The sequence below is a fragment of the Ambystoma mexicanum genome, chromosome 6q (genome assembly GCF_040938575.1).
Source record: "Ambystoma mexicanum isolate Mex_15411 chromosome 6q, UKY_AmexF1_1, whole genome shotgun sequence".
In the NCBI taxonomy this organism is placed as follows: Eukaryota; Metazoa; Chordata; class Amphibia; order Caudata; family Ambystomatidae; genus Ambystoma; species Ambystoma mexicanum.
The window spans coordinates 414377363-414390540 of NC_090937.1; positions in this window are offsets into that span (position 1 = coordinate 414377363).

Here is a 13178-nt window from a genome sequence, read left to right on the forward strand (position 1 = left end):
CTTGTTCCATTATGGTAATATTAACTTTTTCATAACCTCGACCACTGCTATGTATGGCAATTTTATTTGTTTGCTTTTGTTTGTACGCTTCTTCATTAAAGTATGCTTCTGTGCTTGTAGTGTGACTCCATTCACCTCCACAGATATTTAAGAAGTTATTTCTGTTGACATTTCGTTTATTGAGAAGTCTTTTTTGTAATTTAGTTATTAGTTTTGTTAGTGGTTTTATTCTGTTTAACACTAAAATAAATAACTTTCTTTTGAGAAGAATTGCACTGTCTATCAACGCTTCTAAGATTACTTTTCTACGATAGGTTTGAAGTGTTGAACTTGGTTTCTCTCCTGTTTTCATAAGATTTTGAAGGACTTTGTGACGGAACTTTTTGGCTAAAATACTTTTCTTGGTATGCTTACTTTGTACTACATCACGATTTATAGAAGAAGTTTTATTTGTAGTGATAGTTGATTTTCTGTTAATTGGTTTTTGGTTTGTTTTACTTTTTGATAGAGGAGGCAGAGTTATTGTACTAGAAACGTCTTCTGTTTCGCTACATGACTGTATTAGCTGTTGTGTTTCAACTTTTTTTTACAAATTCTGCTATAGATGGATGTTTATGTTGGAGAGTTTTCTTTTCATTTGCTCTACTTCTGCGTTCCTTTCTACAGAGTTGCTTTTTGGTAGGCATTCTTTGGGGTCTGTTGAAAAAAATACAGAAGGTAAGGGTTGGGGTGATCTGGAATGCATGTGTGTTGTGTGCATGAGTGTTTGAGTAAGATGATAAAGATGTATGTAATGGTGTGTGATTGTGCTTTGGGAAGTACAACTAGTAGGGATGGGTATTCTTGAATTAATGTGTTACTAAACTTGGGTTCAGATGACAGAAAAAAAGTAAGCCAGTGGTTTGGAGAAGTATAAATAGTATATCTAAACCTATACAATTAAAACAGTTGTTTGTTCTACAACATCTAAATTCTAGCAGCTGAGTTGGGTAATTTGTGTGTCGAAAAATAGGAAGTTGTGGGCCATTCTGCCAGTAAATCACTGTTTAAGACGGGGGATTTTTGGTCAGAATGGTGCAGAATCTCTATTTTTAGGCACAGAAATAGCATGAATTAACCTTACAGTGTGTTTGAGTAATAATTCAAATATTATGGTAACATTTTACTTACTTTTTTTCTAAAATGAGCAGTTTGCTTCTTAGTTGTTCTTTGTACTTCAAATTCGGCTGCTTCTTTTCTGGAGAATGGTCTTCACTGCAATTGTAAAAGAAATAAATTAGTAATTTGGTTTGTATATAGCACTGTTTTTAATTTAGACATAGATTTTTTAAATTGAAATGCTCAGCGCCTTCCTCAAAACCATTAAAACTATCTTATGACTAACTGTAGGAAAGAAAATATCTTTACTATGGCTTGTGAAATTCATAATGTACCACTGTATACCACTATTCCTGTAACTAAGCTTTTCCACGTAATAGTGAGTCAATGTCATAGCCTGCTTTTCCACGTAATAATGAGTCAATGTCATAGCCTGCTTGTCCTATATAAATGTAAGTAATGATGTAAATTGAAAAAATTAAAACCAATGTACAAATATTATTGTTTGAGATTTGATCATAGAGTGTGCATGTAATTTTGTGTTTAATATTTGTAGTCTATATATTTTATTTAAAAAATGTTGGTTTAACATTATTTGCGTGTGTGTGTGTGTATGAAGAAATTAAACGGTATAAAGGTTTGTAAGTCACAGTTCATTTTAGGACAATGCAAAAATGATCGTAGAGTCATTTTACAGATTATACAAGGTAAAAGTCAGTTAGAAAATGTGTTCATGTACTGTATAGAAAATATGCATACCTGTAGTTTGTGTTCATGTATATCGATATGGACGAAGCTGGAAGTAGAAATCTTGGAGACTTGTATAGTATTTCTCGTAGATCATGCTTGCCAATGGTATGAGACTTGTACTCCGAGAGATTCACCGTACATTTGCAGTGCTGATCTATGATGATGCAGTTACATGTAGAGGTCTTGGATTTGATTGGTGGATGGTCATGTGATTTCTTCGCTACATCCAATGAGGGAATGGTACAGAGAGTGAAGTGGAAATGGTAGAAGGGCTGTCCATGTTGCGATATGTTGGCAGACATAGCGGTAGTTTTAGGACACCGCGTATTACATCCGGGGAATTTGGGGTGGGGAGGACTGCAAATGAGAATGAATGTAGCAAGGGATTGGTCAGTAAAGATTTGTAAGTGTGTTGTGCTAGGAGAGGTTTTCTCAGTTATTCTTTTTGCTGAGAGAAGAACAGATAGCTATGGCTGAGTGTTTCAAAAAACAGAGTGTGTGGATTTTGGGAGACTTGTGGATACATTGGTTGAAGGTGCATGCAGAAAGCTGTGGAGTATCTATAGATCTTGGATTCCCACATGTGGAAGTGCACTGGCATGGAGTGCGTGGAATGAAGTGGTTGGACTTGCCTCCTCTCTGTGCAACTTTGAAGATAGAGGAACATCCAGACATAATTGTAATTCATTGTGGAGGGAACAGTTTAGGACATGTGTCTGGAATTTCTTTGCAATTTGCAATGAAAGAAGGACTTCAGAAGATCTTGGACATGTTTCCAAACTTCAAAGTAATTTTTTCACAGATGCGAAGAGACAAATGTGGCTTCGTTCTTTCTCATGTGGTCCACAAATGGAGAAAGCAAGGCGTAATGTCAATAAGGCTGTTTGTGCCTTCCTAAGAGATTTTGGCATGTCCTCTTTTCACAATGAAAATATTATGTTTCGTAGTACATACATTTTTCGCAGAGATGGAGTCCATCTTACTTATGCTGGCAATCAGATTTTTCTGAGAAATGTACAAAATGCATTGCGACCTTTTTTAGAAATACAGCATCCATTTTGTAGTAGGTGTTAAGTATTTATAATTTTTGACATACAAACACCTCCCAAAGGCTCTTTTCAGAGCCACCACTTGCTCCCAGAGAAAAATGCAATGGTTACAATAGGGTAGCACCCCAATTTTTTTTATGTTCGCGAACTGTCCGCAGACTTTAGGATATACAAAGGGCCCTGCTTTATTTATCTTCACTTCTATTTTTTAACTGTGAAAGGCGGCTCTGAAAAGAGCCTTATTGTTTTTTTGATTTTTGTTATTTTGTATTTTTTTTGGTTTTATATACACGACACACTAGGAGAGGAGGGGAAAGGAGGGTAAAGGGGGGGGACACCAAACACAGGGATAAGAAAGGGTGAGCTGAGAGAGGAAAATGTAGAGTGGGTTTTATTTGGGTAGTGAGCAAGTCTTCTCGTGCTCTGAGACGATAGTCTCAAAAGCACTCTGAAGTCGCTCCCCCCTGCAGAGTACTGTGTCACAGTACATATATACAACTGTGACCCTCGAAAGGTAAGGGTCATCAGAATTCTGTATGGCCTGTGAGGCAGCTTGAGGAAGATGCTGTCCCACAGAGGTGTTGCTTGTGGTGACAGGATCAGAAACGGAGGATGAAGTAGAGGCAATCAACCTACTATGCTCTTCGCAAGGTACAACCTGGCGAATGGCCCCAGTTTGGAATGAGTTCAGGTGTCACTTCATTGTCGTGGTCCCAAAGCTGTACGGACCATGCCTCCCGCGACTGAGTACCATTTTGCACTCATTGCAGGTGACACGGTTCGCACGAGCCTTAGGAACATTCCCATGAACGGTAAACAACCGCCACACTCAAGAATCACGCCGAGGGTGGGTAGTAGGGATTTCCTCTACCTCATTCTCGTCATCCTCTTCTTTTGTAACGCTCACCTGGTTCCCCCGGAGGCGCAGGTCTTGATCTGGCGAGGATACTGTCTTCAGTGTTAGGCGCAGGGTTCGTTTTGCTCCCGGACTGGGCCCCCTTCCTACCGACAGTTTAAGCTGAAGAGTGAGATGTCTGCAAGGGTAAACCAAGGTATTAGTGTTTGGAAGGTTGGGAAAGTTCCTTGCCCCTCTCGCCCTTTCTTTCCCCGTGGAACTGGGTTGATATTGCGCTTACCTTATATAGGTAATTGCCGGGCTCTCCATCCTGCGTCTTGTGCAGGGGCGCTGGGTCCAGTTGCTTCACTGGATGCGAGCTCTGCCTCTTGATAGCAGAGGATTTGCTGAGAGCGAAGACGCTGTTAATGCACGAGCGTGCCTGGTAAGTACTAAAGTTCCTTTTAGATTGTTCTCTTCTCTTTCAAAAGTCTTAAGTCTTTAAAGTCTATGTCTTTTCCCTTTTTAGATGCTGTGGCGATGAAGATTATCCTTCTAATGGCACGTACGTAGAAAGACTATTCTAGCGCTGTAGAATGCACCGTAATGTCTCTTTTGTCTTTGCAGGTGCCGAGGAGCCACGCGAACAGATTGGAAGCAAACGTAACACAGGTGAGCAGTCTTGTAACTAAGCGTTACTAACCGAAGTATCTTGCCTTGCTGGTGCCGGAATGCAGCGCAAGCTGAGTTGGTATGGGCGTAACACAGGTAAGCAGGCTCTGTAGTTAAATATTACTGACCGATGTTCTTTCTCTTTGCAGATGTCGGATGCCGGAAGAGAAAGGCAGAAAAAGGCGCTTCGGATGCTGCCGCTGGATTAGGTAAGTAGATTCGTTGCCTTTGCTTTAGCCTAACCTGTGCCCTTGTCTTGCAGGAGCTGCAGAAGACTGAAGAAGACTGAAGGTTGGATCCCAGCAGGTTATTTCGTATTCACAGGATCTGGAGCTGGAGGTTTCCTGGAGCTGACACGGTGAGCGTCCTGCTGCAGATGCAGAATAACGCGAAGCACGTGAAACCAATCGGGTGTGGTTTAAATAGCCTTCTGTAGTGCTTAGGCGTCTTCTTCCACGGCCCCACCCAGGTAAGAAAAGAGTTCCAGATTTCTAGAAGAGTTCCTGTGTTCTTCTTCCAGGGAGTGGCTCCTGCTCCACCCAGACAGAAAAGTAGTCCCAGGCAGAGAAGGATTAGGAGACCAGTTAGCTGGTAAGTAAGCAGCATGGTCTGCTACAGGTAGGTCCACCAAGCACTCTTACCTAATATGAGATATGAGCCCGGCGCTTCCAGTGCCGGGACCGGTCACCATCATGAGCCTGGCGCCACTGACGCCAGGACAAGGTCCAAAAGGTCCCAATCGGGACTGGCTGGTTCCTGGGATCAGATTTATGGGCCTGCTTCCAAGGTCGTGGGGCAAGTCCTGACCCCTTGGAAGCAGGGATCATGACAGCACCCCCCATCAAGGCCCCTCCCAAGGTTGACTTCTCCGGAGGTCTTGGTTTGTTAGGAAATGTCCGATGAAATTTCTTGATTAGTCGGGGTGCATGTACATGTTCTGCAGGTTCCCAAGATCTTTCTTGGGGGCCGTAGCCTTTCCAGTCAATCAGGTAGTGTAGTTTTGATTTGGAGATCTTGGAATCCAGGATATTTTTGATTTCAAACTCAAGTTCTCCGTCGACTAGGATAGGTTCAGGAGATTTAGTCAGTCGGGTTTCTGGTTGAACAGGTTTTAGTAGTGAAACATGGAAGACTGGGTGCATTTTCATGCGAGGGGGTAAATCCAACTTGACCGCTACTGGATTTATTATGGCAGTGACAGAGTAGGGTCCCAGGTATCTTGGGTTAAAGGTGCGTGGTCCCTTTAGGGGTAAATATTTGGTGGATAACCAGACTTGATCTCCTATTTGGTATTGAGGGGCTTCCTTTCGATGTCGATCTGCTCCTTTCTTGTATTGTTCCTTGGCCCTTTGAAGGTGGGTAGTAGCTTCCTTGAAGGCTTGGGTGATGGTTGAATGTAGGTGGTCAACTGCTGGTGTTCCAAGATCCTGAGGTGGATCCAGGTTAGAGGTTCGAGGATGATTACCACACAAAAGAAAAAATGGGGTCTTTCCGGTTCCAGAGTTATTATAAGCGTACTCGGCTATCCAAAGGATGTCCTTCCAAGTTCCTCCTGTCTGTTGCAGCATGCAGCGTAGGTACTGTTCCAAAGTCTGATTGGTCCTTTCGGTCTGACCATCGGTTTGTGGGTGGTGACTGGTGGAAAGCCTCACATCAATTTGAGCCAACCGACAGCAACTCCGCCAGAAGTGGGAGATGAATTGACTTCCTCTGTCTGAGATTAAAACTGAAGGAAAGCCATGCAACTGAACGATGTTTTCAAGAAATTCTCGAGCCAGGATTGCTGCTGACGGTAACCCCTTTAGTGGGATGAAATGTGCCATTTTTGAAAATAAGTCTACGATTACCAGGATTGTATTGTATCCGGAACAGGGAGGTAAGTCGGTGATAAAGTCCATGGAAAGGGTATGCCAGGGATAAGGTGGGATTTCAATTGGTTGTAAGAGGCCTGCTGGTTTTTCCTTAGGACTCTTGTTCTGGGCGCACACTCCACAGGACATGACAAAGTTTCTGATGTCTTTTCTCCAAGATGGCCACCAAAAGTGACGCTTGACCTTTTCCGAGGTCTTGGCCATACCGGGGTGTCCTTCCATTAAGGAGTCGTGATAACAAGAGATGACTTGATTTTGTAAGCTGGTACAGGGTAGATAAAGTCGTTCCTTGAAGTATAATAAGTCGTTCTTTACTGTGAAGTCTTCCCCCTGAAGCTGCCATTTTTGTATGTCTGTCGGAGTTACAAGTTGTTTCACCTGGGCTTCAATTTCTTCAATGGATTGCATGCCGATCAGACCCAGGATTCTTTGTTCAGGAATAATAGGTACGAGCTCAGGGTTAACCATGTGGTCATCTACTCCAATTCGAGAGAGGGCATCCGCTTTACCATTCTTATTGCCTGGTCGGTAGGTGATTATAAAATCAAATTCGGCAAAAAATAATGCCCAGCGAAGTTGTCTGGAGGATTGAGCTTTGGCTGATTTAAGATACTGTAGATTACGATGGTCAGTAATGACGGTGATTGTGTGTCGGGCTCCTAGGAGATAATGCCGCCAGGCCTTAAAGGCGGACTTAATAGCCAACAGTTCCTTATCGGTAATGGTGTAATTGATTTCCGGGGCTGATAATTTGCGAGACCAAAACGCCACAGGGTGCAACTGGTTGGTTTCTGGATCTCTTTGTGAAAGCACTGCTCCCATCGCAAGGCTGGAGGCATCGGTCTCGACGATGTAAGGTAGTTCCGGGCGGGGATGTTTTAAAATCGGGGCGGAGGTAAATTTAGTCTTTAGCTCCTGAAAGGCTTGTTCTGCCTCGGTAGACCATTCAAAACGTTTGTTTTTTCTGAGGAGAGCTGTAATGGGTTGGCCTACCCGAGAGAAGTCTGGAATAAACCTGCGATAGAAGTTGGCGAAGCCCAACATACTTTGAACCCCTTTTACAGATGTTGGTGAGGGCCACTTGATGATTGCGTCTACTTTCCTCGAGTCCATGTGAACTCCGTTAGGTGACAAAATAAATCCCAAAAATTCGACCTCAGTGACATGAAAGACGCATTTCTCTAATTTTGCAAAAAGTTTGTGTTTGCGGAGCCTCTCCAGTACTGCGGTGACGTGTTTTTGGTGTTCTGCCTCAGAGGACGAATAAACCAGAATGTCGTCAATATATACAACTACACACACATCAATGAGTTCACGGAGCACGTCATTCATAAAGAACTGGAATGCGGCCGGTGCGTTACACAACCCGAAAGGCATCACTTGATACTCGAACAGTCCATACTTGGTATGAAAGGCCGTCTTCCATTCATTGCCCTCCTTTATTCGCACCAAATGGTAGGCTCCTCTGAGGTCCAACTTAGTATATATGCAGGCGTTTTTGACTTGGTCAAGTAGTTCTGGGATCAATGGCAATGGATACCTGTTCTTAATTGTAATCTGGTTCAGGGCACGGTAGTCTATACACGTTCTTAAGTCTCCCTCCTTTTTTGGTACGAAGAACAGAGCTGAGGAGGCCGGGGACTTTGAAGGACGGATGAATCCATTAGCCAGGTACTGGTCCAAATATTGCCTTAGGTGGCGATTTTCAGGTTCAGTAAGGGCATAAATCCGACTGCACGGAGGAGTGGATCCGGGAATCAGGTCTATCTGACAGTCGTATGATCTGTGGGGAGGCAAAGAATTAGCTTGGTCTTTCCGAAAGACATCTTGGAATTCCTGGTATTCAGGAGGCAGTTGTGGACTCTCAGAAACAGTTGCAGCTAGTTTGGTGGAGGGCTGAGGGTAGCAGGTAGAAGCGCATTCTGGAAACCGGATTGTCTTTGCTCGCCAATCAATTTGAGGATTGTGTTTCTCCAACCAAGGAACTCCCAAGATGACTTGAAACTGCGGGGCCTTGATCACATCAAACACGATCTTCTCTTGATGCCCATCTTGGCTTACTAACGTTACTTCCATGGTGGTGTGAGTTACGGGTCCGGAAGCTATTTCCGTCCCATCCACGGTGGTAATGACGTCTTTCACCGTCTTTGGACAAAGAGATAGATTCATCCTGGCGGCCAGTTCACAGTCCAAGTAATTCCCGATTGCGCCACTATCAATGTATGCTTTAATGGCATGTATACGATTAGGTTGTTCAGGACTCACGAGGACCATGGGCATGATGAAATGCGAGGTCAAAGAACTGGTTTTAACGCTCGGCAAGCGGACCTCTACACTTGCCGGGCGAGGTCGTTTCCCGGCTCAGAATTCTCGGTACCTTTATCAGACGCCCCTACTATCTTCTTCTTGGGCTTCACTGGACAATCTCGAAGAAAGTGCCCTGAGTTTCCGCAATAGAGGCATAATTGCAGTTGTCTCCTCCTTTCTCTCTCCTTTTGGGTTAAAGGTCCTTTTACACCCCCTATTTGCATGGGTTCCACAGAATCAGTTCCTTTCGTAGAACTTTGTGGCCTTGAAAAAGGTCGGGTTTCAAATCTGGATCGATCGGCTTTCCGATTCTGTAGACGATGATCCAATTGCACTACCAGATCGATATATTCGGAACAGTCTTGTGGAGGATTTACCACTTGAGCCAGAACGTCTTTTAATTCCCCACGCAGACCTCTGTAAAACAGTGTGATCCTCTTATCCTCTGGCCATCCGGTCTCCACCACTAGTCTGTTAAATGATGCAATATAAGTCAGAAGATCTTGATTGCCCTGTCGTAGTGAAAGAAGTTCATTGTCCAAGGCCTGTCCCTGATAGTGCCTTGCGAACAGTTTCTCCATACTGGCTTGGAAGTCCTGGAAGTTATGGAGAATGGGGTCATCTTGAGACACTAAAGGAACAGACCAATCTGCGGCACTGAGATAAGAGAGCACGAAGGCCACTTTAGCCTGGTCCGTTGGAAAAGCGGCGGGTCTGCATAAAAAGTGCAAGCGACATTGATTGAAGAACACAGCAAACCTTTTCGGATCACCTGAAAAGCGTTCGGGCGGAGCCAAAAGTATATTTCCTGGTAGATTGATTTGCACCGGATTCGAGGAAGCTGGAGGAGTGTGGCCCCCACTTGGGGTTGGTAGAGGAGTTTGTCCAGCTTGGGCTTGCAGCAATTGTCTAGCCAAATCGTCTGTTCGCTCTTTGGAGACCACTAACTCCCTCCTTAGGGCATTTGTTTCCTGACGTGCAGCGTGTACTTCCGCCCTCAACTCCCCGAGTAATTGGGCCAACTGGTCTGTGTCTGAGGTTTCCATTGCGCCTGGGCGGGAATTATGTGGTAAGTCTTCGCGTTCTGTAACGCTCACCTGGTTCCCCCGGAGGCGCAGGTCTTGATCTGGCGAGGATACTGTCTTCAGTGTTAGGCGCAGGGTTCGTTTTGCTCCCGGACTGGGCCCCCTTCCTACCGACAGTTTAAGCTGAAGAGTGAGATGTCTGCAAGGGTAAACCAAGGTATTAGTGTTTGGAAGGTTGGGAAAGTTCCTTGCCCCTCTCGCCCTTTCTTTCCCCGTGGAACTGGGTTGATATTGCGCTTACCTTATATAGGTAATTGCCGGGCTCTCCATCCTGCGTCTTGTGCAGGGGCGCTGGGTCCAGTTGCTTCACTGGATGCGAGCTCTGCCTCTTGATAGCAGAGGATTTGCTGAGAGCGAAGACGCTGTTAATGCACGAGCGTGCCTGGTAAGTACTAAAGTTCCTTTTAGATTGTTCTCTTCTCTTTCAAAAGTCTTAAGTCTTTAAAGTCTATGTCTTTTCCCTTTTTAGATGCTGTGGCGATGAAGATTATCCTTCTAATGGCACGTACGTAGAAAGACTATTCTAGCGCTGTAGAATGCACCATAATGTCTCTTTTGTCTTTGCAGGTGCCGAGGAGCCACGCGAACAGATTGGAAGCAAACGTAACACAGGTGAGCAGTCTTGTAACTAAGCGTTACTAACCGAAGTATCTTGCCTTGCTGGTGCCGGAATGCAGCGCGAGCTGAGTTGGTATGGGCGTAACACAGGTAAGCAGGCTCTGTAGTTAAATATTACTGACCGATGTTCTTTCTCTTTGCAGATGTCGGATGCCGGAAGAGAAAGGCAGAAAAAGGCGCTTCGGATGCTGCCGCTGGATTAGGTAAGTAGATTCGTTGCCTTTGCTTTAGCCTAACCTGTGCTCTTGTCTTGCAGGAGCTGCAGAAGACTGAAGAAGACTGAAGGTTGGATCCCAGCAGGTTATTTCGTATTCACAGGATCTGGAGCTGGAGGTTTCCTGGAGCTGACACGGTGAGCGTCCTGCTGCAGATGCAGAATAACGCGAAGCACGTGAAACCAATCGGGTGTGGTTTAAATAGCCTTCTGTAGTGCTTAGGCGTCTTCTTCCACGGCCCCACCCAGGTAAGAAAAGAGTTCCAGATTTCTAGAAGAGTTCCTGTGTTCTTCTTCCAGGGAGTGGCTCCTGCTCCACCCAGACAGAAAAGTAGTCCCAGGCAGAGAAGGATTAGGAGACCAGTTAGCTGGTAAGTAAGCAGCATGGTCTGCTACAGGTAGGTCCACCAAGCACTCTTACCTAATATGAGATATGAGCCCGGCGCTTCCAGTGCCGGGACCGGTCACCATCATGAGCCTGGCGCCACTGACGCCAGGACAAGGTCCAAAAGGTCCCAATCGGGACTGGCTGGTTCCTGGGATCAGAGTTATGGGCCTGCTTCCAAGGTCGTGGGGCAAGTCCTGACCCCTTGGAAGCAGGGATCATGACATCTTTCTCCTCTGTATCCTCACTCCTGTTCCCCTCTTCGGGCCCTTGGGGAGATGGTGGTGGTGGAGGGGGTGGGGGTGGTGCTGAGGCAGATGTAGCACCAGGTGGCAATAGTGGAGCCATGGATGTCATCATCTTGGAGATGGAAATCTCAAAATCTGCAAAGTATGCAGCAAAATGCAGTGTCCTCTGTGGAATAGCCAGAAATACAATGAGAATGAGCTCTAGGGCGTGGTCTTTTATAGGGGTGCTTGTACGCAGTTTGCGGACATGCGTGCCGTTCGCAAGACAGATTGAACACCAAAAAAGGTTCAAAAAGTCACAAAAAGTATGTGGAAATTTAGGATTAGTATGTGGGATTTGTGGTATGGTGAGTTTTTAATGAGAAATATTGTGGATTACTTGGAAATGTACTTTTAAACTGTTCGGGAATACGAACAGTGTCCGCATTCAGAACACGTGATCAGCGTGGGCGCGGTCCCATGATTGCTTCGTGAGCATGTTCGCTAAGGAAGCAGCCGTCCGCAGGACACCCAATGTACGGACATTGTTTTGCGCATGCGTGTTGATGTTCTACGGACAGTGTTCGGGTCCTGAACTAATTAAAAGTGCGTCACACGTAAAACTAACAGTTACAGACAGCTGTTTGTTCTTAGCACAGTTTAACTTACTTGTGAACAATACGGACAGACATAGTGTCCCCAGCACACCTCCATTTTCGTTTATTTACAAACAATTCAGGACACCAGGAGTGTTCTTAGAACAGTTTCAACTTGCTAGCGAACACTACGAACAGGCATAGTGTTCTTAAGGACACCTCCATTTTTGTTTATTTACAAACATTTCAGGACAGTACGAGTGTTCTTAGAACAGTTTCAACTTGAATGAGAACATTACGGACAGATATAGTGTCCTCACGACACTTACATTTTGGTTTATTTACGAACATTTCCGAACAACCGTGCTGTCCGTGGACACCTACATTGGTTTTAACACAAAGAACTGAAACTAATTACAACACAATATAAAAAGTAACTTCATTTGACATATATAAACAATTTATGACTGAGAAGGTGGGGCAGAAACGGAAACAAAAACAGGAGAATTAGGGATTTCAACATAATTGGGATCAGGTAAAGAAGGGATGGAAATGTCATCAAAACATGTTGGTCCATTGAGAGGGTTTGGGGTTAAATGAGTGGGATATGGTGAGGGGGGACAAGTACAGGTGGGACAATGGTATGTTGTTGGTAGTTTTAGGTGATCTTCCACAAAGTTCTTTAAATCGTTAAAATTTGCCATAAATTGGTCCATTTTTTGGTTAATGTGTTCCAGAGTGTTATCCACCACTTCTTTTTCTGTGGTAGTGGCAATTTTTGTATGGTCTGTAAAAAAAAAATGTATATGTTAAATGTATACAAAATAATATGTATTAATTGGTTTATATAGTAAAGTGTGTACCATTAGGTGCACTATCTTATGACATTTCGTCTTGTGGGAAATGCTCCTTTAGCCACTCCAGAGTACTATACATTTCTGTGAGAAAACAAAAAAGTATTATATTTTTTTTATCTAATACAGAAAGTTTATAAATATATGAGTAAAATGAAGTGCACTTACTATTTCAGGAAAGTATATGATAAGTAGTCTGTACGTCTGGTCTTGCTCTTAGTTGTGGAGTGTCTGTGAGGTAATTATGTTGGAAGCTACTTTATCCTCTTTTGGTATATTCCATTTTAGAACATATTGTATTTAAATGAATGGTTAGTGTGTTACATATATGGGTTACATTTCTTAAGTATTACTACATATACTTTGTATGTGTGCTGCTTTGTGAATTTGTTAAATGTTCCTATGTTATGATATAACAATTACACATACCCCTCAGAGTTTTTAGCTGGTGCTACTGTTGTTCGAACATGTTCGCAGACAGTCAAATTCAGTAGAAAGGGTTCAGTATGTTCCATATTACATGTACATAAAGCCAAAGTTATTATTGTTACGTTGTGCTACTAAACAACTATGAAATTCAGTAAAACAACTTTGTTAAAGGGACGTTATGGTTCAGT